Genomic DNA, 27122 nt, shown 5'->3' with positions numbered 1-27122 from the left:
GTTTTGACGTTTTTATGACTTTCCTCCCATTCCTCCCTTTACGACACAGCACATTCACTCTTGCACACTCTTCTCTAGTTCTGGCCGACTACACCGTCTCCTATTATGGGAGTTTTCAGATGCTGCTTGGCTTTGGAGAGGTCCTTATTCCTACTACAGCTCTGAGCTGTAGGGCAGCTCCTATTAGCTGTATGCAGATTGCCACTAGTCTTAGTCGGCCCCACAGTTTCTTGGAGCACACAGTCCACATTAAGATCTGTGACTCCCCATTTCGCAGCTGATGAGCCTAATTAAGCCCCTCCCTTCACACACTTTCACACACTTAGTTCTCATGTTCGTAATTGGGGTGGCGAGCCACTCTTGCCCCCTCTAGTTTTGCAGTTGGCAAGCCACTGTTGCCACCTCCAGTTCCCAGTTGGGGTGGCAAGCCACTCTTGCCATCTCCAGATTCCTAGCTGACTTAGCTAGGAATCCTGACTTACCGAGGAATCCACTCTTGCATCCTGTGTCAGTGCGGTGGGTGTGAGTTTCATCCGAATTGACGAGCCACTCTAGTCGCTCCCAGCCCCTGTGGGTCGAACTATTCAGCACCCCAGGAGGTGATCAGGCTCCCCTTTTGTCCAGGGGATGGGTCCTACCTTGGGCCTCCAAAACATACTGCAGTTCCTGAAGCATGCTGCTTTTGAAATTATTGTGTAGCCTCTCTTTAGGTTCCGTGGCGCTGCTGGGTAGGGGCACCGGGTCAGGGCAGAGCTGATCTTCCCTCTGGGCTGAAGTTCTCCCAGCGGTGCCTGGGGTCACAGGTTTCCCGAGGCCCATGCTTCAGCCCCCAGAGGCAAAGGAGACAGTAAGCCTGCTATCTCCAGTCCCTTCGTGGTCACCAAAAATGTTGCAGTAAACTGAGGAACGGAGAGACCAATATGGAGTACAGGAGGATTTGTTTATTTTAGGAACACACTGGCTCAGAGAATTCACATCCAAAAGCTGAGCCCTGAACGAAGACAGAGTTGGGTTTTTATAAGTGACCTTACAGAAGCAAAATAAAAGCAGTTAATCATACAGTAATAGGTCACATAATCTATAGCATAACATTAACTTTTGACCTAGCCTGTGGCCTTGTAGCTGCATTAAAAGAAAAACAAGAACTGGCTAAATACAGACATTTGTGAAACACAATCATGCTAATCATGCTTAAGAAGCCTGGGAAAAGAGTAACAGTAAAAGAATCTGTCTTTCTCTTTACTTTCTTTCAACCATGCTCTGGATGGGAGGGGGTGTGTCTGGAGTCTATTTTTTTGGCCTTGGCTATTCGGACAGCATTATCTTCTAACTGTCCTTGAAGTGAGCTGCTAGGCAGAGGAAAACTTGTTCTTTTCTTTTTAACCTTTGCCTTGCCACATTCTGGGCCTTAGCTTTTACTTTTCTTGGAGTGAATAAATGCAGTACTTATTAATTATTATTATTATTTTAAATTTCTGCCTTATGGCAACTATTATGCTTTCTGTATCTATGAATTTGACTACTCTAGACACCTCCTATAAGGGGAATCATAAAGTATTTGTCTCTTTGTAACTGGCTTATTTCACTTAGCATAATGTCTTCAAGGTGCATCCAAGTTGTAGCATGTATCAGAATTTACCTCCTTGAGGCTGAATAATATTCAGTTGTATGCATGTGCCACATTTTGCTTATCCATTTATTACCCAATAGACACTTGGGTTGTTTCTATGTTTTAGCTATTTAGAATAACACTGCTATTAACATGGAAGTACAAATATCTCTCAGAAGGATTCACTGGATTACATGGTAACTCTGTTTTTGATTTTTCAAAGTTACTGCCATACTGTTTTCCACAGTGGCTGTACTATTTTACTTTCTGAGTAGCAGTGCACAAGGGTTTCAACTTTTCCACTTTCTCACTAATATTTGTTATTTTCTTTTTCTTTTTAATATTAACAACCCTAATGGAAGTGAAGTGGTATCTTGCAGTTTTGACTTGCATTTCCCTAATGATTGATGATGTTGAACATCTTGGCCATTTGTATGTCTCCTTTGGAGAAATGTCCATGCAAATCCTTTGTCTATTTTTGAATAAGGTTATTTGTTTTCTTTTATTGCTGTTGAGTTTTAGGAGTTCTCTATATATTCTGGATATTAATCGCATATTAGATACACAAGTTGCAAATATTTCCTCTTGTTGTGTACATTACCCTTGTACTTTGTTAGTATAGTCTTTTGATTTAAAGACATTTAAAATTATTCTTGGGCAGTTTCCCTCAGCTTTGGCTGAGGGAAGCTGCTAGGCTTCTGCTTCCAGCTGGAGGAGGGTGAGGCGTTGCCAACAGTGGCCACGCACCCAGTGCTGGTAGCCTGCATCTGTGCCCCACCAGCAGCACCTTGAGCCCAGTATTTCTGCCATGGCCAGCCCAACCAGCGGCCGAGATGTAGGCCATCAAGTGTGCAGTGGTGGGAGATGGAGCTGTAGGGAAAACTTCCCAACTCATCAGTGATCAGCTATACAACCTGGAGAATATATCCCTATTGTCTTTGACAATCAGTATGCCAGTGTTATGTTAAATAGGAAACTGGTGAATCTGGGTTTATGAGATACAAGTGGACAAGAAGATTACACAGGTGGACAGGTTACGACCCCCAAACCCATTCCTATCCACAAACAGATGTATTCTTAATTTGCTTTTCCCTTGTGAGTCCTGCATCATTAGAAAATGTCCGTGCCAAGTTGTGTCCTGAAGTGTAGCACCATTGTCACAGCCCTCCCATCATCCTTATGGGAACAAAACTTGATCTTAGGGAGAGAAAGACAAGATTGAAACACTGAAGGAGAAGCAGCAGACTTCTATCACCTAACTACCGGGTTTAGGTGCTGTAAAATACCTGGAGTCTTCAGCCAGGCCTCAAGATAGTGTTTGATTAAGCTATGCAACCAGTTTTCCCCCGACCTCCCTTGAAGTAGAGGAAGAGAAAATGCCTGCTGTTGTCGATATCTGAGCCCCTTGTCCTGTCCCTTGGAACTTTTGTTAAAAAACGGCAAAACAAAACAAAACAAAAAACCCAATAAACAAAACAAAACAACAACTAAAAACCCCAAAGCACAAAAAAACCTGTGGAGCCTTTGCACCCAGTGCCAAGTTTTTGTTACAAATTAATTTTTCCATAAAACCATTTTGAATCAATCAGTAATTTTAAGGGTTTGCTTGTTGTAAATGTAGGAGTTTAGATTCACGTTCTATTAAACTGTAGTCCCAAAATTGAAAACAAAATCATGAATTTTGCCTATTTTTCCTGTGCTTTTGGTGTCATCTCCAAGAAATTGTTGCCAAATCCACCGCCATGAAGCTTTTGTCTTGTGTTTTTTTTCTAAGAGTTTATAGTTTTAGGTGTTACATTTCAGTCTTTGATTGATTTTGAGTTATCTTTTATATATGGTATCAGGTAAAAGTGCAGCTTCATTCTTTTGCAAGTGGATATCCAGTTTTCTAAGCAGCATTTGTTGAAAAGACTGTCTTTTCTCTCTTGAATGGCCTTGGCACCCTTGTGAAAATTATTAGACCATAAATGTGAGAGTTTATTTATGGGTTTCCTCTTTTATTTGATTAGTCTACATATCTATCTTTATGCCAATATTACAGTGTTTCTTTTTTCTTTTTGTTTTCTTTTTTTACTGATCCATTGGGCAGACATACACTTTTAATTTACCTTAGCTTTGTAGTAAGTTTTGAACTCAGGTAAATCATCTGAGTTTGTTCCTTTACATGATTGTTTAGGCTATTCAGAGCCCCTTGAAATTCCTCATAAATTTTAGAATGGGGTTTTCTATTTCTGCCAAAAAGTCATTGGGATTTTGACGGAGATTGTATTAAAATTGTAGATTGCTATGATAGTTTTGAGATGTTAACAATATTTAGTCTTCCAATTCATGAATATACGATGTTGTTCCATTCATTTATGTTTCCTTTAATTTCTTTGGAAATATTTTACAGTTCTTGACTTTCTTGGTTAAGTTAATTTTGAAGTACTTTATTCTTTTTGATGCTACTGGAAATATAATTGTTTTCTTAATATCCTTTCCAAATTGTTCATTGTTAGCGTATAGAATTTGTAACACACAGATTTTGGTGTGTTCTCTGTATTCTACTACTTTGCTGAATTAATTTAATTACTTCTAAATTTTTTTTTGTTGAATCTTCGGGTCTTTCTACATATAAGAGTCTATCATCCATGAACAGAGATAATTTTGTTTCCTTTCTGATTTGGATGACTTTTATTTTTCTTGCTTACTTGATCTGGCTAGGACTTCCATTGCTATGTTGAATAGAAGTGGTGAAAGCAGACACCTTTGCTTTGCTGTATGTTTTTAATATAGGCTTATATTATACTGAGATAGCTTCCTTCTACTCCTAGTTTGTTGAGTGTTTCTATCATAAAAAGGGCATTAAATTTTGTAATTTTTCTGCTTTGAGATTCTGTGTTTTTTCCCTTCATTTTGTTGATGTGATTGATTACATTGATCAGTTTTCATATGTTGAACCATCCTTTCATTCAAGAAATAAATTTCACTTGATTATGGTGTACAATCCTTTTAATATACTCAATTTGGTTTGCTAGCATTTTGTTGGGGATTTTTGCATCAATGTTTATATGGGATATCTGTAGTTTTCTTATAGTGTCTTTGTCTGGCTTTGGTGTTAGATTAATGCTGGCCTCTTAAAAAGAGGAGCATTTTCTCCTCTTCATTTTTTCTTGAAAAAACTTGAGAAAAATTGGCATTGGTTCTTTAATGTTTGGTGTAATTTACCAGTGAAGCCATTAGGTTTATGAGCTTTCTTTGTTAAGAGGTATTTGATTACTTATTCAATTTTCTTACTATTTATAGAGCTATTCAGATTTTTTTGTTTCTTCATTGCTTAGTTGGTAGGTTTTGTTTCCAGGGACTTGTTCATTTCATTTGGGTTATCCAATTTGTTCTCCTAAAATTGTTCATAGTAGTCTCATATTCCATTTTATTTCTATAGAATGAGTAGTAATCTCCTTTCTATTATTTCTGATTTTAGTAATTTCGGCCTACTTTTTTTTTTTTTCCTAGACCATACAGTGAAAGTTTTGTCTTTTTTTTTTTTAACTTTTTTTTAAAGAGCCAACTTTCGGTTTGTTGATTTTCTATTATTTTTCCATTCTCTATTTTGTTTATCTATGCTCTATTCTTTATTATTACCTTCCTTCTGCTAGCTTTGAGTTTAGTTTTTCTTCTTTTTCTGGCCTCTTAAATTGTAAAGTTAGGTTTTTTATTTCAGATCTTTCTTGTTTTTTAATGTAAGCATTTATAGGCATAAATTTCTCTTTTGGCACTGCTTGCCTGCCTGCCTGCCTGCCTTCCTTCCTTCCTTCCTTCCTTCCTTCCTTCCTTCCTTCCTTCCTTCCTTCCTTCCTTCCTTCCTTCCTTCCTTCCTTCCTTCTTTCCTTCCTTCCTTCCTTCCTTCCTTCCTTCCTTCCTTCCTTCCTTCCTTCCTTCCTTCCTTCCTTCCTTCCTTCCTTTCCTTTCCTTTCCTTTCTTTCCTTTCTCTTTTCTTTTCTTTTCTTTTCTCTTTTCTTTTCTTTTCTTTTCTTTTCTTTTCTTTCTCAGGGTCTCTGTCGTCCAAACTGGAGTGCAGTGCTGCAATCACTGCTAACTGCAGCCTCAAACTCACTGGGCTTAGGTGATCATGCCACCTCAGCCTTCCAACTAGCTGGGACTACAGGCATATTCTACCACACTCAAGTAATTTTTGTATGTTTTTGTAGAGAAGAGGTTTTGTCACATTGCCCAGGCTGGTCTGGAACTCCTGGGCTCAAGCAGACCACCTACCTTGGACTCCCAAAGTGCTGGGATTGCAGACATGAGTCACTGCACCGGGCTGTTTTCTTTATTTTCATTTATCTCTAAGTGTTTGTTTATTTATTTATTTATTTATTTATTTATTTATTTATTTATTTTACTTTAAGTTCTGGGACACATGTGCAGAACGTGCAGGTTTGTTACATAGGTATACATGTACCATGGTGGTTTGCTGCACCCATCAACCCATCATCTACGTTAGGTATTTCTCCTAATGTTATCCCTCCCCTAGCCCCACACACCCTGACAAGCACCAGTGTGTGATGTTCCCCTCCCTGTGTCCATGTATACTCATTGTTCAACTCCCACCAATGAGTGAGAACAAGGTGGTATTTGGTTTTCTGTTCTTGTGTTAGTTTACTGAAAATGATGTTTTCTAGTTTTATCCATGTCCCTGCAAAGAACATGAGCTCGTCCTTTTTTATGGCTGCATAGTATTCCACAGTGTATATGTGCCACATTTTCTTTATCCAGTCTATCAGTAATGGGCATTTGGATTGGTACCAAGTCTTTGCTATTGTGAACAGTGCCACAATAAACATACGTGTGCATGTGCCTTTATAGCAGAATGATTTATAATCCTTTGACTATATACCCAGTAATGGGATTGCTGGGTCAAATGGTATTTCTGGTTCTAGATCCTTGAGGAATTGCCACACTGTCTTCCACAATGGTTGAACTAATTTACACTCCCACCAACAGTGTAAAAGCATGCCTATTTCTCCACATTCTCTCCAGCATCTGTTGTTTCCTGACTTTTTAATGATCGCCATTCTAACTGATGTGAAATAGTATCTCATTGTGGTTTTGATTTACATTTCTCTAATGACCAGTGATAATGAGCTTTTTTTAAATATGTTTCTTGGTCGCATAAATATCTTCCTTTGAGAAGTGTCTGTTCATATACTCTGCCCACTTTTTGATGGGGATGTTTGTTTTTCTCTTGTAAATTTGTTTAACTTCTTTCCAGATTCTGGATATTAGCCCTTTGTCAGATGGATAGATTGCAAAATTTTTCTCCCATTCTGTAGGTTGCCTGTTCACTCTGATGATAGTTTCTTTTTCTGTGCAGATGCTCTTCAGTTTAATTAGATCCCATTTGTGAATTCTGGCTTCTGTTGCCATTGCTTTTATTGTTTTAGTCTTGAAGCCTTTGCCCATTATGTCCTGAATGGTATTACCTAGGTTTTCTGCTAGGGTTTTTATGGTTTTAGGTTTGACGTTTAAGTCTTTAATCCTTCTAGAGTTGATTTTTGTATAAGGTGTAAGGAAGGGGTCCAGTTTCAGTTTTCTGCATATGGCTAGCCAGTTCTCCCAACACCATTTATTAATAGGGAATCATTTCCCCATTGATGGTTTTTGTCAGGTTTGTCAAAGATCATATGGTTGTAGATGTATGGTGTTATTTCTGGGGTTTCTGTTCTGTTCCATTGATCTATATATCTGTTTTGGTACCAGTACCATGCTGTTTTGGTTACTGTAGACTTGTAGTATAATTTGAAGTCAGGTAGTATGATGCATCCAGCTTTGTTCTTTTTGCTTAGGATTGTGTTGGCTCTGTGGGCTCTTTTTTGGTTCCATATGAACTTTAAAGTAGTTTCTTCTAATTCTGTGAAGAAAGTCAATGATAGCTTGATAGGGATAGCATTGAATCTATAAATTACTTTGGGCATTATGTCCATTTTCAGGATATTGATTTTTCCTATCCATGAACATGAAATGTTTTTCCATTTGTTTGTGTCCTCTCTTATTTCCTTGAGCAGTGGTTTGTAGTTCTCCTTGAAGAGATCCTTCACATCTTTTGTGAGTTGTATTCCTAGGTATTTTATTCTCTTTGAAGCAATTGTGAATAGGGGTTCACTCATGATTTGGCTGTTTGTCTATTATTGGTGTATAGGAATGCTTGTAATTTTTACACATTGATTTTGTATCCTGAGACTTACTGAAGTTGCTTATCAGCTTAAGGAGATTTTGGGCTGAGATGATGGGGTTTTCTAAATATACAGTTATGTCATCTGTAATATAAACAGAGGCAATTTGACTTTCTCTCTTTCTGTTTGAATACCCTTTATTTCTTTTTCTTGCCTGATTGCCCTGGCCAGAACTTCCAATACTATGTTGAATGGGAGTAGTGAGAGAGGGCATCCTTGTGTTGTGCTGTTTTTCAAAGGGAGTGCTTCCAGCTTTTGCCCATTCAGTATAATATTGGCTGTGAGTTTGTCATAAATAGCTCTTAGTTTTTTGCGGTATGTTTCATCCATACCTAGTTTATTGAGGGTTTTTAGCATGAAGGGGTGTTGAATTTTATTGAAAGTCTTTTCTGCATCTACTGAAATAATCATGTTTTTTTTTTGTCATTGGTTCGTTTATGTGATGGATTACATTTTTTGATTTGTGTATGTTGAACCAGGCTTGCATCGCAGTGACGGAGCTGACTTGATCGTGGTGCATAAGCTTTTCAACGTGCTGCTTGATTCAGTTTGGCGGTATTTTATTGAGGATTTTCATATCAATGTTCATCAGGGATATTGGCCTGAAATTTTCTTCTTGTTGTCGTGTCTATGCCAGGTTTTGGTAACTGGATGATGCTGGCCACATCAGATCAGTTATGGAGGAGTCCCTCTTTTTCTATTTTTTGGAATAGTTTTAGAAGGAATGGTACCAGCTCCTCTTTGTACTGCTGGTGGAATTCAGCTGTTAATCTGTCTGGTCCTGGACTTTTTTTTGTTGTTAGGCTATTAATTGCTTCCTCAGTTTCAGAGCTTGTTATTGGCCTATTCAGGGATTTGACTTATTCCTGGTTTAGACTTGGGAGGGTGTATGTATCCAGGCATTTATCCATTTCTTCTAGATTTTTTAGTTAATTTGCATAGAGGTGTTTATAGTATTCTCTGATGTGAGTTTGTATTTCTGAAGGATCAGTGGTGATATCCCCTATTTCATTTTTTATTATGTATATTTGATTCTTCTCTCTATCCTTCTTTATTAGGCTCACTAGCAGTCTATCTATTTTGTTGATCTTTTCAAAAAGCCAACTCCTGGATTCACTGATTTTTTTGAAGGGTTTTTCATGTCTGTGTCTCCTTTAGTTCTACTCTGATCTTAGTTTTTTTTTTTTTTTTTTTGGTATTCTGCTAGCTTTTGAATTTGTTTGCATTTGCTTCTCTAGTTCTTTTAGTTGTGATATTATGGTGTCAATTTTAGATTTTTCTGCTTTCTCCTGTGGGCCTTTAGTGCTATAAATTTCTCTCTAAACACTGCTTTAGCTGTGTCCCAGAGATTCTGGTACGTTGTGTCTGTGTTCTCATTGGTTTCAAAGAACATCTTTATTTCTGCCTTAATTTCATTATTTACCCAGTAGTCATTCAGGAGCAGGCTGTTCAGTATTCATGCAGTTGTGTGGTTTTGAGTGAGTTTCTTAATTCTGAGTTCCAATTTGATTGCACTGTGGTCTGAGAGACTGCTATGGTTTTCATTCTTTTGCATTTGCTGAGGAGTTTTTTCTTTCAATTATGTGGTCAATTTTAGAATAAGTGCAATGTGGTGCTGAGAAGAATGCATATTCCGTTGAATTCAGTAGGAGAGTTCTGTAGATGTTTATTAGGTCTGCTGGGTCCAGAGCTGAGTTCAAGTCCTGAATATCCTTGTTAATATTCTGTCTCTTTGACCTGTCTAATATTGACAGTGGGGTGTTAAGGTCTCCCACTATTATTGTCTAAGTCTCTTTATAGGTCTCTAAGAACTTGCTTTATGAATCTGGATGCTTCTGTATTGGGTACACCTAGTTTTTGAATAGTTCGCTTTTCTTGTTGCATTGATCCCTTTACCATTATATAATGCCCTTTTTTGTTTCTTTTGATCTTTGTTTAAAGTCTGTTTTATCAGATATTAGGATTGCAACCCCTGCTTTTTTTTGGTTTCCATTTGCTTTATAAATATTCCTCCATTTTTTATTGTAAATCTATGTGTGTCTTTGCACATGAGATGTGTCTCCTGAATACAGCACATGGATGGGTCTTGACTCATCTAATTTTCTAGTCTGTGTCTTTTAATTGGGACATTTAGCACATTTACATTTAAGGTTAATATTGGTATGTGTGTATTTGATCCTGGTTATTTTGTCCATTAGTTGATGCAGTTTCTTCATAGTGTCATTGGTCTTTACAATTTGGTATGTTTTGCAGGGGCTGCTACTGATTGTTTCTTTCCATGTTTAGTGCTTCTTTCAGGGGCTCTTGTAGGACAGGCCTGGTGGTGACAAAATCTCTCAGCATTTGTTTGTCTGTAAATGATGTTATTTCTCCTTCATTTATGAAGCTTAGTTTGCCCAGTTATGAAATTCTGGGATGAAAATTCTTTTCTTTAAGGATGTTGAATATTGCCCCCTGCTGTGTTCTGGCTTTTAGTGTTTCTGCCAAGAGATCTGCTATTAGTCTGATGGGCTTCCTTTCGTGGGCAACCCGACCTTTCTCTCTGACTGCTCTTAACATTTTTTTTCCCTTCATTTCAACGTTGGTTAATCAGAGAATTATGTGTCTTGGGGTTGCTTTTCTCAAGGAATATCTTTGTGGTGTTCTCTGTATTTCCTGAATTTGAATGTTGGTCTGTCTTGCTAGGTTGGCGAAGTTCTCCTGGATAATATCCTGAAGAGTGTTTTCCAACTTGGTCCATTCTCCCCGTCACTTTCAGGTATACCAATCAGATGTAAGTTTGGTCTTTTTACATAGTCCCATATGTTTTGGAGGCTTTGTTTATTCCTTTTCATTCTCTTTTCTCTAATCTTCTCTTCACACTTTGTTTCATTAAGTTGATCTTCAATCTCTGATACCCTTTCTTCCACTTGATTGATTTGGCCGTTGATACTTGCGTATGCTTCACAAAGTTCTTGTACTGTGCTTGTCAGCTCCATCAGATCATTTATGTTCTTCTCTAAACTGGTTACTCTAGTTAGCAATTCATGTAAAATTTTTTCAAGATTCTTAGCTTCCTTGCATTAGGTCAGAACATGCTTCTTTATCTCGGAGGAGTTTGTTATTACCCACCTTCTGAAGCCTACTTCTGTCAATTCATAAAACTCATTCTCTGTCCAGTTTTGTTTTCTTGCTGGCAAGGAGTTGTGATCCTTAGGAAGAGAAGAGGTGTTCTTATTTTTGGAATTTTCAGCCTTTTTGCTCTATTTTTTCTCATCTTCATGAATTTATGTACCTTTGGTCTTTGATGTTGGTGATCATTGAATAGGGTTTCTGAGTGGATGTCCTTTTTGCTTATGTTAATGCTATTCCTTTCTTTTTGTTAGGTTTCCTTCTAACAGTTAGACCCATCTGCTGCAGGTCTGCTGGAGTTTGCTGGAGGTCCATTCTAGATCCTATTTGCTTGGGTATCACCAGTGGAGGCTGCAGAACAGAAATGCCTATTCCTCTCTCTGGAAGCTTTGTCTCAGATGGGCACTGCCAGATGCCAGCTGGAGCTCTCCTGTATAAGGTGTCTGTTGACCCCTGCTGGGAGGTGTCTCCCAGTTAGGAGATGTGGGGGTCAAGGATCCACTTGAGGAGGCCATCTGTTTCATAGCACAGGTTGAATGCTGTGCTGGGAGGTTTGCTGCTCTCTTCAGAGCCAGCAGACAGGGACATTCAAGTTTGCTGAAACTGTGCCCACAGCCGCCGTTTCCCCCAGGTGCTCTGTCCCAGAGAGATAAGGGTTTTATCTATACGCCCCTGACTGGGGCTGCTACTTTTTTTCTTTTTTTCAGAGATTCCCTGCACAGAGAGGAGGCTTGCCTACTCAAGCCTCAGTAATGGTGGACACCCCTCCCTGCACCAACCTCCAGTGTTCTAGGTTGTCTTCAGACTGCTCTGCTGGTAGCAAGAATGGGGTTTCCGAGTGGATGTCCTTTTTGTTGTTGTTAATGCTATTCCTTTCTGTTTGTTAGTTTTCCTTGTAACAGGTCCTCTGCTGCAGGTCTGCTGGAGTTTGCTGGAGGTCCACTCCAGACCCTGTCTGCCTGGGTATCACCAGCGAAGGCTGCAGAACAGCAAAGCCTGTTCCTTCTTCTGGAAGCTTTGTCTCAGATGGGCACCCACCAGATGCCAGCTGGAGCTCTCCTGTGTGAGGTGTTTGTTGACCCCTGCTGGGAGGTGTATCCAAGTCAGGAGGTGCGGGATTCAGGGACCCACTTGAGGAGGCAGTCTATTCCTTAGCAGAGGTCAAATGCTGTGCTGGGAAGTTCGCTGCTCTCTACAGAGCCAGCAGGCAGGGACGTTTAAGTCTGCCGAAGCTGTGCCCACCGCCACTCCTTCCCCGAGGTGCTCTGTCCCAGAGAGATGGGGGTTTTATCTATAAGCCTCTCACTGGGGCTGCTGCCTTTTTTTCAGAGATTCTCTGCCCAGAGAGGAGGAATCTAAAGAGCCAGTCTGGCTACAGTGGCTTTGCTTAGCTGCGGTGGGCTCCACCCCAGTCAAAATTCCCGGGGGGTTTGTTTACACTGTGAAAGGAGAGCCCCCTACTCAAGCCTCAGTAATGGTGGACACCACTCCCCCAACCAAGCTCAAGTGTCCCAGGTCTATTTCAGACTGCTGTGCTGGCAGTGAGAATTTCAAACCAGTGGATCTTAGCTTGCTGGGCTCCATGGGGGTGGGATCCACTGACCTAGACCTCTTGACTCCCTGGCTTCAGCCCCCTTTCCAGGGGAGTGAACAGTTCTCTCTTGTTGGTGTTCCAGGTGCCACTGGGGTATGAAAAAAAACAAAAACAAAAAACAAAAAACAAAAAACTCCTGCAGCTAGCTCAGTGTCTGCCCAAATAGCCGCCCAGTTTTTTGCTTGAAATTCAGGGGCTGGTGGCACAGACACCCAAGGGAATCTTCTGGTTCCCGGGTTTTGAAGACCTTGGGAAAAGTGTAGTATCTGGGCCAGAGTGTACTGTTTCTCACAGCATAGCCCTTCATGGCTTTTCTTGACTAGGGGAGGGAGTTCCCTGATGTCTTGAACTTCGTGGGTGAGGTGATGCCCCACCCCACTTCTGCTTGCCCTGTATGGGCTGTACCCACTGTCGAAACAGTCCAAATGAGATGAGCTGGGTATCTGAATTGGAAATGCAGAAATCACCCGCCTTCTGCAATGATCTTGCTGGGAGCTGCAGACTTGTGCTGTTTCCATTCGGCCATCTTGGTAGCCTAGGTGCTTCTATACATTTTAATACATTTGTGATAGCACTATCAAATAACACATTTGAAAGTCTGACTTTTGACCTGTAGCTGTGCTGCAGTGAAATTATATTCCATGTTAGCATCTGGAAGAAAATATTTATTCATGACTAAATACAAGCAAAATGCTTATTATTCTTTTCTATCTAACACTTGTTGTAGAGGAGAGAAATGAACATGATGAGGGATGAGTATAGTACAGGTGGAGGGTTGCAGACATTGATGGATTTTTATCCAGTAGGCTTTTGCCTTGATAACAGAATCTTTTTATTTTTTTGATTTGCAATGTGATCAGCTTGTGGTAGGCAGAATAATGCTCACTGCCCTCTCCCCACCCCCACATCCCCCACCAAGAACACTACTTTCTAGTCCTGGGAACTTGTGGATATGTTTTTGTTTATGACAAAAGGGTCTTTACAGATGTGATTAAGGATCTTGAAATTGGGAGATAATTGTAGATTATCTGGGTTGACCCAATGTAATTGCAAAGTCTTTTTAAGGGAAAATGGGAGGCAAGAAAGTCAGAGGAGATATGATGATGGAAGCAGAGGTTAGAGCAATGTGAAAAAGGGATCATGAACCAAGAAATGCAGCAGCCTCTAAAAGATGGAACACACAAGGAAATTCTCCACTAGAGCCTTCAGAAGGAACTCAGCCCTTGCAACACCTTGATTTTAGTCCTGTGAAACTCATTTTGGACTTTGACTTCCAGAATTGTCAGCCAATAACTTTGTGTTGTTTTAGTTCACTACATTCATGGTAATTTATTACAGTAGCAATAGGAAACTAATGCATAGCCCTAGAAGATAAATCACAATTAATCTAAACCAATTGTGGAAATTCCACCGACATTTGCCAAGCTTTCCTTACAGCTATGTGTTGTCATGTGACTTGGCATAAAGGAAAGTCAGCCTGGGGTTGTTGAGAAAAAATTTTCTTTTATGATTTATCCATTTATCCTTTATCTCCTGCTCACGACATTAGTTTGAGAATGTGATGTTTGAACCTGTAGCAGCCATTTTGTAACTCTGAGTTTACAATCTATAAGTGTTAAACTCTAAAAGCCTAAAAATCAACACATTGAAGATACCACAGTGAAAGTCCCTTAATGACATTGCTGAACCATTGTACTAAATCTAGAACCAACTATCTCCAGATTATTATATGTTAGATGATTAACTGTCATTATTTCTTATACCAGTATTACAAATGGACTCCAACTGGACTGATACATTTGGTATGTATGATGTGATATAGTAGTTAATTAAAAATTAACCAAATATTTTCAATTAATCTCTTCAGATTTATTCTGTCCTCTATTCTGAGAAGACTGATTTCACATTAAACTGTCAAAAGACACCAAATCAACTAAAAGAAAATTTGCCTTGCTAACAATTCTAATAAAAGCACACTTTTCCCCCCAGAAATTTGAGAGAAAAATATGAACTATACCCATTTGTTAGCTTTGTGTGCAAAGTAACAAGATTATGAACTAAATAGGCAAACATTTTGATGGCAAAATACAAACCTGGCTGACATTCCACTAATTAGAGAACCAGGCAACTAGTGAGTACATAAAGTAATAATGGAATATTATAATATGTGAAACACTTAATATAGTTAAAAGAAATCTTATGGCAAGGCATTAATTATCAGCTTTGATTAATGGTCTTCTGGCCTTACTTCCCATGCAGTGGAAAAATGTAGCAGGGGAAAAATGAGTTGTATTTAAATAATTTCAAGTGAAAGAAGAACAGAATGGTGCAGTGAGAAACTCTTAGATATGCAAAATTATTCAAAAGGAAATTTAAAAAGAATTTTAATAATATCTGAACACTGTGATTTTCATTGACTAAAGGAATAGCTGAGTTTATAGCTATAATTACAAGCATAAATTGTTTTTCTTTCCTTCTGGATAAATAGCTTGACATGTTTATCTTGTGAATAACAAAACTTTTAAAGTTAGGATTTTGGACTTTTTTTTTCCTCTTTCCTTTCTCTACCAGTCTATCAAGTCTTCATCTCATTATAATTTTTGAAAAAGAAGTCTAGAATCTTTGGTACAGCATATACTCTATGTTTATTCTTAAAATCCAATGATAACTAGAGACAGAAAAGGGGCCATCTTTTCTTAATATCTCTGTCTTTTAAAATTACCAGTTATTAAAAACATTAGCAGTTAAATATACTGTTTTGAATTGCTTAACAATGAGGCTACATTCTGAGAAATGTGTCATGTGGAGATTTTGTCATTGTTGAACATGATAGAATGTACTTACACAAGCCTAGGTTGTGTATATATATATTTATTTATAAATATATTTTTATCTGGAAAACCAAATTTCCAGCATCATTACTAAGTATCAGTCATTTCCCCTACTTGATATGTGATGCCAAAATCAAGTGCAATAGATCAGGTTTTTATATATGCTCCACTATCATCTTTTGAGACCACTGCTGTATATGTCGTCTGTTGTTGACTAAAATGTTATTATGTGGTGCATGACAATATATTTGTAGTTTAAAGAATCAAATAATTTCACAGCTCTTATAAGTAACAGTAAGCTGATTTCCTCCCCATTATTCCCTTTCCTCAAAGGCTACTATACTTTTCATCTCCTCAAGATGATTCCTATTTTACTATTTACCTTCATGTATCTAAAAAACATGTTTATATCACTGCTTCTTTAAGTTTTCAGACACTATCTATTGATTTCTCACAGTAGAAAATGAAGCTTTAATGCTCTTCTCCCCCTGACCCCCACCAATTCATATCTCCTTTATGTCTGATAGAGAGTTTCATCTGAGATCTTCTTTTGCCATTGTCCTTGGGAATCCTTTTGCTTGTTTTGCTATTATTTTGTGTATCTCCACAATGCTCTTTCCTATTTTAATTCCTCATTTTAGTAGAGATACCTCTTCTGGTAGTTTTCTGAGAAACAGTGCAATGGAGATAATTTTTAAAAGAATTTGCATGTCTTTATTTTACTTCACATTTATTTTGACAGTTTGACTAGGTATAGGATTCTAGGTTGAAAATAATTTTCCTTGATAATTTTGATCACAATTCCTTTTAGTTTTCAGTGTTGCTATTGATCAGTATGAAGCTCTTGTGTTTCCTGATCCTTTGTAGGTAATATTTTTTCTTTCCCCTGAAAGCTTGTTTTTGCTTTCAGTGTCCTGAAATTTTTCCTCTATTATGATGGGTGGTTGGTGGGTCATTTCAATCTGTAAATTCTTTGTTTTCAGTTTTGGAAAATTTCTTTGTATTTTTTTTTCTTGTATTATTTCTCTGATGTTTTACTTCCTCTCTTCTCTTTTGCAAGGATTCCTATTACTCGGATATTAAACCTCTGTCATAGCCAGTTTCCAAACTGGCCCCCCATGATTCTCGAGTCTTGATATTCATGTCCTTGGGCAGTTCCCTCCAACAACAATAGGATGGCCAGTTTAATTAATAAGATATTGTAAAAATGATAAAGTATGCCTTCTGAGGATAAGTCATAAAGGACATTGAAACTTCCACCTTGCTCCTTCTTGAATCATTTGCCCAGAGTAAGCCAACTGTTGTGTTGTGAGGATACTCAAGTAGTTCTGTGGAAAGAGATACACATGTAAGGAACTAAAAGCCCTCTGCCAACATCTAGCACTAATTTGTTAGGCATGTGAGTATGCCACATTGGAAGAAAATCCTTCAGCTCCAGTCAAGACTTCAGATGATTGAACTCCAACTGACATCTTGATTGCAACTTCATGCCAGATTCTGAACTAGAACCACCCAGCTAAGGCATCCCTGGATTCCTGATGGATAGAAGCTGTATGAAATAAAATTTTGGGGTAGTTTATTATGCAACAGTAGACAACTAATATGACCGTGCTTGATGTTCCAATTTTCATATTTAATGCCGGCTGTTGTCCTGGGACCTGAGCTCCTCTCCATGTGTGCCTCTTCATGTGATCTTTCTGCGGTGCTAGTTTGGGATTCCTTACAATAGCTAGGCCTCAAGAGTCATGCTGCATCATTTTTGTTGCATCCCATTCATTGAGGCAATTATAAATTTCCATCAGATTCAAGGAGAGTAGCAATGTTCTGAGACAGCATGTAGCCCTGGAAATATTGTTGTGGCCCTTTTTGAAAACATGATATACAACACAGAATCTATAGTGAAACATTTGATTAGGACTCAAATTTAACTTTGTGCCATTGGGGCCAACATTTACATGTTGGAGGATCTCAGCTTTTATATTTAAAAATTAAAATTAGTACTACCTTCATAATAATTGAAGAACAAAGTTTCCACTCTCTCTTCCACCTCCCTCTTTTCCCCCAATTTCAATTATTGTTACCTTTTTAAATACAATATTGGTAAATTTAAACTCTAGTCATTTTGGCTTATTTATTTTTCTTTTTATCTTTTTCTTATTAAGTTTTTTTTCCTTTTAGTTTGAGGGTATTGACTGATATGCCAGCAGGGATCCTTGAACGCAATATATTCAGGACTAATTGTTCTCATTTCTCTCATAAAATTATTTTTCTCTGAGCTATGAGGGACATGCAATCTTACAACTTGGTTGGTCTCTACTTAATTGTTTTGAGTTGTTGTTGAATTGTTGAGCCACTTTTGCATGCCTGTACAATGGGATCTCTATTTGTTCCAAAAATTAAGTTGAGCTTTCCCAAGCTGGCATGTCCGCGATGACAATGTCATCCTTTATCCTTATGAAGAACCAATCCTGAATTATTTCTTCAACAGTACTGTTTCCAAATCATCAACAGATGAAGTTGGCTTTAGAATTAGAATAAACAATCAGGTGGCTAACTTGGAGTGTTAAGGCTGTTTTGGGAAAACAAAATCTTATAAAAAATCTGACTTAAAAAAAAATAAGGTGAAACTTAAATACTTGAAATTTTAGTTGATACTTAATTTGCTCTCAGACTATATTAAAAACATTATCGTCGGGCATGGTGGCTTACTCCTGTAATTCCAGCACTTTGGGAGGCTGAGGCAGGTGGATCACTTGAGGCCAGGAGTTCAAGACCAAGCTGGTTGACATGGTGAAATCCCATCTCTACTAAAAAATACAAAAGTTAGCTAGGCGTGGTGGTGGGCACCTGTAATCCCAGCTACTCAGAAGGCTGAGGCAGGAGAATCACTTGAACCTGGAAGGTGGAGGTTGCAGTGAGCAAAGATTGTGGCACTGGACTCTAGCCTGGGCAACAGAGCAAAATTCCGTATCCAAAAAACAAAGAAACAAACAAACAAAAAAGCCAATAAACAAACAAAATTTCTCAAATTAAGAATTGTTGAAAAAGAACTTTAAATGTAGCCTTCTCATGATTCAAATAGCTTCTGGACTTACATTTAGATGACCCAGGCTTTCAAATGAAGTAAACTTTTTTCTTAATTAGTTAAATTCATGTTACATTATCAGTAAAATAATTTTTTCCTTAAATGGAAGATTTCTATCATCAAAGTGATAGTTAAAATTGTAAGATTCAAAAAAGATTTTAGGGATTTAATTTAAATATCCTTAAATAATCTTTCTTGAATATTTAAATATCCTTAAATAGTCTTTCTTGAATATTTCCGTAGTTTCAAAAAGTTTTCTTATGAAAAGAAGGAAGTTTCTTATGAAAGAAGGAAAATCAAGAGGACGTACTTATAAAAATTAATTTTTCAGTCCTACCTTAGTCATTCATTTACTGAGACCCTATTCTGGGCTGGAGTCTAAAGCAATGGAGAATGTGGGAGAGAGAGTTTTATAAACAAATTATTTCAAACGAATGTGACAGTGCTTTAATAGAGACACAGAGGAAAAGTCAAAAGCATAGAAGCAAAGAGTATGATGACAGTTGCCAGAGGCTGGAGGGTAGAGGCATGGGGAGATACTGGTTCAAACAAACCAACAACCAACCAACCAAAAAGAAACAAAGAAATATAGACTGGTTCAAACAAACAAACAATCAAAAAGAAACAAAGACTCATAGAGGAAAGGGAGCACAGATGTAGGTAAATTGTCTAGGGGGTTAAAACATTTACAGAAATGAAAAAAAAAATGAATGGATTTTGAAGGCTGAAAACAATTTACCTAAACGGAGAAGGGCATTTTGGAGAGGCAGAGACTGTCAACTGTAAGTGACATTAAAAAGTAAAAAGAAGTGGTGAGATTAGAAAGGAGGTGAGTGTTTTATATATACAATAACAGAACACTGAGTGGATTTAAGCAGAGGAACCGCATTCATAAATTGTATTTAAGGTAAATATTGGGAGGGGGATTGGATAGTGTATAGACTGAACAATAAATGTGGAGTAATGGAGAAGAAACTGAGAAATAGTTTGTGAGCAGAATTAATGGAGTTCAGAGACTGAATTAGGGGGGTCAAAGGAATAATCCACCATTTAGTACCTAAAACAAAAAGATTAATTTATTACTTATTAAGGAAGAGGTTGCTGTGCTTGTATACAGTCTTTCTAAGCAAGCAAATGGCTTTTAAGGAAGCATGGAAATCATGAATTGTGAACTTCTTATTGGTAGGAATTTTAGAGATTGGTTGCCTGTTAGCCAGGTAGGCATGGTTACTGCAGTGAAGCTGTCACTGATTGGTGATTTTGAGAAGCTGTCACTGAATGCCCTACTTTTGGGAGTATGGTTTCTGAAGTAAGGTTGTCACTGATTGATTGGAATGAGATTAAAACTGATTCTAATATTACTTCTTCCTTTGACCAAAATATACTCCATCTTTCCCTTTTCTAAATTCAGAGAATGAAAACATTTATCTCTAGGGGTTAAAATGGGATAAGTAAAGGTAATCTTTAGTTTTTGCTAAACAGAATAAAGAGCCAGTGGATGATACAGGTGGGGAGAGGAGCAGACTAGACAGCAAGACACTGTGTTTTATATGTGTTAACATGTATGTAAGACATCTGATAGGTAGTTGGAGATATGGAGGGCTTGGGAAAGAGGTTGGTCTTTGGGAGTCATCAGCATGTAGGAGAGCATTGAAACCGTGAAGAATGAAGAACTGGCTCAGAAAGAGTTTGTAGAGTAATATATAGAAGTTGGCCTATGGCAAAATTGCAAATTATTTGTAAAATAGGAGAGGAACCAGGAGATAGTAATTGGAGAAAGTAAAGGAGGAGAGTTTCAGTAATACAGAGCTGTCAATAGCAGGCTTTTATATATTAAAATGATGTGTAAAGAGTCAATTGCTGTCTTCTGCAAAAGCCATTTTAAATATAATTGTTGGCCTGAGAATCATATTTAAGGGGTACCCAAACATTTTGACTGTCAATTTTTGATAAAATGCTTCAATTTTTATTCATGTGTCTTAGGTACTCATAAATCTTATCAATGCTTTCATGTTGGATGTATTCAACTCAACAGTTACTTATTAAGAACTTGCTATCTGACTACTTTGTGTATTTTTAACTTGAAGTAGTTACTTTACTTCTCAACAGATCATATCAAGTCCTTATGCACATATATTTCAACAATAGTTTATTTTTATACCACAATTAACTTGATAAGCAAAGATGAATTTTTAGATCTTAGTTAAAAGATGATCTGTGCAGTACAGTGATACCTTATTAAAATGTGATTTTAAAGACTAAACAGAGTCATATCACAAATTATTCCTAAAATATATGTATTAATGTACAAACTAACAATAACTTTAAAAGTAATAACATGACCAATGATATCCTTTAAGGGCAAAATTTTGTTTGGTATCATACTATCAATATAGTGCTCTTAAACACTTTCTTTATACTTTTTTATCTATACTTCATTATATGGGAAATACTTGCCTTAATCCCTCACTTCATTGTGCTTTTCCCATAGTGAGTATGTCTTTAATTTTGTATTCTATGGGCTTTCAGAACACTCGAATGTTCAGAATTTGCTCAGTAAATATTTGGCAATTAATAATCTGATCCATAAAGGGCAGTTTGATGATGACTCCTGCCCAGGTTCTTGTTTTTGTTTGCCCTTTTCCAATATATTTTTCTGATTAAATGTGACTTCCCTACACCGGGATAATTTCCTGTCACTCATCTCATTTAGCAACTCCAAGGAAATAATTTCTTGATGTTGAGTATGATCTTTACAGTGAGTGCTATTTCTTTTCTCTCAGCAGTACCTACCTTATAGTATGGAATGGAAATGTTTTTCTTTTGATTTTATCTTTTAGAATGTTTTAGGGATGTATCCTCCTTCATTCTCTTCACCCCTTGGCTTGCCTCACCCCTTGAGGGCAGTGATTCATCTGGTTGGTGAAATGGGAGAACCTGTAAATCACTGGAACTCACATGTGGGAGGAAGCTGCTGCATTAGAAGATGGGCCTAGAGAGTCTTTGGGAGGCTCTTTCTTCGTTGTGTAATTTGGACCACAACTTCTAGGCGGCTGAGAATGGGTCTACTCCATGCTCCCAACTCTTCACGTGAATTTCTAAGATATAAACTTGAGACGTGGTGGTTAGAAGCCCTTATTTTGGGTGTAGTCCAAGCAGGATTAATTACTACATTATTTGTCAAATCTAAGATGCTTTTTTCCTCCCAGATTTTGAGGTATAATTGACAAATAAAATGGTATTTATTTAAGGTATACAACTTGAAATTTTGATATATGTGTACATTGTTAAATGATCATAATCAAGCTAATTAACATATGCATCACTGATGTAGCTTGCATGTTTGTCCCTCTCCAAATCTCATGTTCAGATGCGATCCCCATTGTTGGAGGTGGGGCCTAGTGGGAGGTGTTTGGATCATGAGGGTGGATTCCTCATGAATGGCTTGGTGCCCTCCCCATGATAATGAGTGAGTTCTGACTCTATTAGTTCACTGAAGAGCTGGTCGTTTAAAAGAGTATGGCATCTCTCTTACTCCCTCTGTCACCATGTGACATGCCTGTTGCCCCATCACCTTCTACCATGATTGTAAGCTCCTGAGGCCCTCACCAGAGGCAGATGATGGCGCTTTTCATGCAGTTGGCAGAACTGTAAGCCAAATAAGCCTCTTTTTAAAATAATATAAATTACCCAGCTTAAATAATATAAATAATATAAATTATACCAATGCAAAATGGACTAATACAATCTAGTACAATCACCTCACATAGCTAAGATTTCCTTTTCTTCTGTTTTTTTTTTTTTTGTTTTTGGAAGAGAACACTTAAGATCTACCCTCTTAGTGAATTTCAAATATATAACACTGTATTGTTGACTACAGTCACCATGCTGTACATTAGATCTCCAGAAATTATTCAACTGGCATAACTGAAACTTAATCACCTTTGACCAACATCACCTCATTACTCCCTCCTTTAGCCCTTGGCAACCACTATTCTACTCTCTGCTTATGTGAGTTTGATTATTTTAAATTCCACGTGTAAGTGAGATCATATAGTATTGTCTTTCTGTGCCTGGCTTATTTATTCAGTATAAGGTCCTCTAGGCTCATCCATGTTGTCACAAAAAAGGCAAGATTTCTTTCTTTTTTAAGATGAATAATATTTCATTGTGTATGTGTGTGTGTGTGTATGTACACACCACATTTTATTTATCCATTTATTTTTATTTTTATTCTTTATTATACTTTAAGTTCTGGGGTCCATGTCCAGAAGGTGTAGTTTTGTTACATAGGTACACCCATGCCATGGTGGTTTGCTGCACCAATCAGCTAGTCACCTACATTAGTCATTTCTACTAATGCTATCACTCCCCTAGCCTCCCACCCCACAACAGGCCCTGGTGTGTGATGTTCCCCTACATGTGTCCATGTGTTGCCATTGTTCCACTCTAACTTAGAGAACATGCGATGTTTGGTTTTCTGTTCTTGTGATAGTTTGCTGAGAATGAAGGTTTCCAGCTTCATCCATGTCCCTGCAAAGGACATAAACTCATCCTTTTTTTTGGCTACATAGTACTCCAGGGTGTATATGTGCCACATTTTCTTTATCCAGTCTATCATTGATGGGAATTTGGGTTGGTTCCAAGTCTTTGCTATTGTAAATAGTGCCGCAATAAACATATGTGTGCATGTGTCTTTACAGTAAAATGATTTATAATCCTTTGGGTATATACTCAGTAATGGGATTTCTGGGTCAAATGGTATTTCTGATTCTAGATCCTGAGGAATTGGCACACTGTCTTCCACAATGGTGGACTAGTTTACACTCCCATCAAGACTGTAAAAGTGTTCCTATTTCTCCACATCTCTCCAGCATCTGTTGTTCCCTGACTTTTTAATGATCTCATCGTGGTTTTGATTTGCATTTCTCTAATGACCAGTGATGATGAGCTTTTTTTTTCATGTTTGTTGGCTGCATAAGTGTCTTCTTTTGAGAAGTGACAGCTCATATCCTTTGCCCACTTTTTGAATGGGGTTGTTTGTTATTTTCTTGTAAATTTGTTTAAGTTCTTTGTAGATTCTGGATATTAGCCCTTTGTCAGATGGATAGATTGCAAAAATTTTCTCCCATTCTGTAGGTTGTCTGTTCACTCTGATGATAGTTTCTTTAGCTATGCAGAAGCCCTTTAACTTAATTAGATCCCATTTGTCAGTTTTGGATTTTGTTGACATTGCTTTTGGTGTTTCAGTCATGAAGTCTTTGCCCATGCCTATGCCCTGAATGTTATTCCCTAGGTTTCTTGTAGGGTTTTTATGGTTTTAGTTCTTACATCCAAATCTTTAACCCATCTTGAGTTAATTTTTGTATAAGGTGTAAATAAGTTGTCCAGTTTCAGTTTCCTGCATATGGCTATCCAGTTTTCGCAGTACCATTTATTAAATAGGGAATCATTTCCCCATTGCTTGTTTTTGTCATGTTTGTCAAAGATCAGATGCTTTTAGATGTGTGGTGTTATTTCTGAGGTATCTGTTCTGTTCCATTGGTCTATATATCTGTTTTGGTACCAGTACTATGCCGTTTTGCTTACCATAGCCTTGTAGTATAATTTGAAGTCAGGTAGCATTATGCTTTCAGCTTTGTTCTTTTTGCTTAAAATTTTCTTGACTATGCAGTCTCTTTTTTGGTTCCATATGAAATTTAAAGTCGTTTTTTCCAATTTTGGGAAGGAAGTCAATAGTAACTTGATGGGGATAGCACTGAATCTATACATTACTTTAGTCAGTATGTCCATTTTCATGATACTGATTCTTCCTATCCATGAGCATGGAATGTTTTTCCATTTGTTGTGTCCTCTCTTATTTCCTTGAGAGGTGGTTTGTAGTTCTACTTGAAGAGGTACTTCACATCCCTTGTAAGTTGGATTCCTAGGCATTTTCTTCTCTCAGTAGCAATTGTGAATTGGAGTTCACTCATCATTTGGCTCTCTGTCTGTTTTTGTTGTATAGGAATGTTTGTGATTTTTGAACATTGATTTTGTGTCCTGAGACTTTGCTGAAGTTGCTTATCAGCTTAAGGAGATTTTGGGCTGAGATGATGGGGTTTTCTAAACATAGAATCATGTCATCTGCAAACAGAGACAATTTGACTTCCTCTCTTCCTATTTGAATACCCTTTATTTCTTTCTCTTGCTTGATTGCCCTGGCCAGAAAGCCCAATACTATGTTGAATAGGAGTGGTGAGAGAGGGCATCCTTGTCTTGTGCCAGTTTTCAAAGGGAATGCTTCCAGTTTTTGCCTATTCAGTATGATATTGGCTGTGGGGTTGTCATAAATAGCTTTTATTATTTTGAGATATATTCCATCGATACCTAGTTTGTTGACAGTTTTTAGCATGAAGGGCTGTTGAATTTTGTTGAAGGCCTTTTCTCCATCTATTGAGATAATCATGTGGTTTTTGACTTTGGTTCTGTTTATGTGATGTATTACGTTTATTGATTTGCATATGTTTAATCAGGCTTGCATCCCAGGGATGAAGCCTACTTGGTTGTGGTGGATAAGCTTTTTGATGTGCTGCTGGATTCAGTTTGCCAGTATTTTATTGAGAATTTTCGCATTGATGTTCATTGGGGATATTGGCCTAAAATTTTCTTTTTTGTGTGTGTCTCTGCCAGGCTTTGGTATCAGGATGATGCTGGCCGCATAAAATGAGTTAGGGAGGATTCTCTCTTTCTTTTGATTGGAATAGTTTTAGAAGGAATGGTGCCAGCTCCTCTTTGTACCTCTGGTAAAATTTGGCTGTGAATCCACCTGGTCCTGGACTTTTTTTCGTTGGTAGACTATTAATTACTCCGTCAATTTCAGATCCTGTTATTGGTCAATTCAGGGATTCAACTTCTTCTTGGTTTAGACTTGGGAGGGTGTATGTGTCCAGAAATTTATCCATTTCTTCTAGATTTTCTAGTATATTTGTGTAGAGGTGTTTATAGTATTCCCTGATGTGAGTTTGTATTTCTGTGGATTCTGGTACGTTGTGTCTTCATTCTCATTGGTTTCAAAGAACATCTTTATTTCTGCTTTCATTTCATTATTTACCCAGTAGTCATTCAGGAGCAGGTTGTTCAGTTTCAACGTAGATGTGCCTTTTTGTGTGAGCTTCTTAATCCTGAGTTCTAATTTGATTGCACTGTGGTCTGAGAGACTATTTGTCATAATTTCAGTTCTTTTGCATTTGCTGAAGGGTGTTTTACTTCCAATTATGTGGTCAATTTTAGAATAAATGTGATGAGCTGCTGATTAGAATGTATATTCTGTTGATTTGGGGTGGAGAGTTCTGTAGATGTCTATCAGGCCCACTTGGTCCTGAGCTGAGTTCAAGTTCTGAATATCCTTGTTAATATTCTGTCTCGTTGATCTGTTTAATATTGACAGTTGGGTGTTAAAGTCTCCCGCTATTATTGTTTGGGAGTCTAAGTCTCTTTGTAGGTCTCTAAGAACTTGCTTTATGAATCTGAGTGCTCCTGTATTGGGTGCATGCGTATTTAGGAGAGTTACCTCTTCTTGTTGCATTGATCCCTTTACCATTTACGTAATGCCCTTCTTTGTCTTTTTTTGATCTTTGTTGGTTTAATGTCTGTTTTATCAGAGGTTAGGATTGCAACTCCTGTTTTTTTTTTTTTGTTGCTTTCCATTTGCTTCATAAATATCCCTCCATCCCTTTATTTTGAGCTTATGTATGTCTTTGCACGTGAAATATGTCTCCTGCATATAGCACAGGGATGGGTCTTGATTCTTTTTTTCCAATTTTCCAATCTGTATTTTTTAAATGGGGGCATTTAGCCCATTTACATTTAAGGTTAACCTTAAAGGTAACCAAATGCGTGAATTTGATCCTGTCATTATGATGCTAGCTGGTTATTTTGCCTGTTACTTGATGCAGTTTCTTCATAGTTTCGATGGTCTTTACAATTTGGTATGTTTTTGCAGTGGCTGGTCCTGGTTTTTCTTTTCCATGTTTAGTGCTTCCTTCAGGCACTCTTGTATGGCAGGTCTGTTTGTGACAAAATCTCTCAGCATTTGCTTGTGTGTAAAGGATTTTATTTCTTTTTTGCTTATGAAGCTTAATTTGGCTGGGTATGAGATTCTGGGTTGAAAAAATTTTTCTTTATGAATGTTGAATATTGACCCCCACTCTCTTCTGGCTTGAAGGGTTCCTGCAGAGAGATCCGCTGTCAGTCTCATGGGCTTTGTTTTGTTGGTAATCTGATCTTTCTCTCTGGCTGTGCTTAACATTTTTTCCTTCCTTTTGACCTTGGTGATTCTGATGATTACGTGTCTTGGGGTTGCTCTTCTTGAGAAGTGTCTTAGTGGTGTTCTCTGTATTTTCTGAATTGGAATGTTGGCCTGACTTGCTAGGTTGGGGAAGTTCTCCTGGATAATGTCCTGAAGAGTGTTTTCTAACTTGGTTTCATTCTCCCCGTCACTTTCATGTACATGAATCAAATGTAGGTTTGGTCTTTTCACATAGTCTCATATTTCTTGGAGGCTTTGTTCATTCCTTTTTATTCTTTTTTCTCTAATCTTGTGTTCTGCTTTATTTTGTTCAGTTTATCTTCAATCTCTGATATCCTTTCTTCCACTTTATCGATTTGACTATTGATACTTGTGTATGCTTCATGA

At 37.7% G+C, this 27122-nt stretch overlaps 1 pseudogene; it reads left to right on the top strand.

The window, feature by feature from the left end:
* Positions 1-2442: 2442 nt before the first annotated feature.
* LOC102142079 (ras-related C3 botulinum toxin substrate 1 pseudogene) overlaps positions 2443-27122 on the top strand; it is a 48415-nt pseudogene continuing 23735 nt past the window's right edge.

The sequence above is a fragment of the Macaca fascicularis genome, chromosome 4 (assembly GCF_037993035.2).
Source record: "Macaca fascicularis isolate 582-1 chromosome 4, T2T-MFA8v1.1".
NCBI lineage: Eukaryota > Metazoa > Chordata > Mammalia > Primates > Cercopithecidae > Macaca > Macaca fascicularis.
This window is presented reverse-complemented; position numbering and strand designations above follow the sequence as displayed.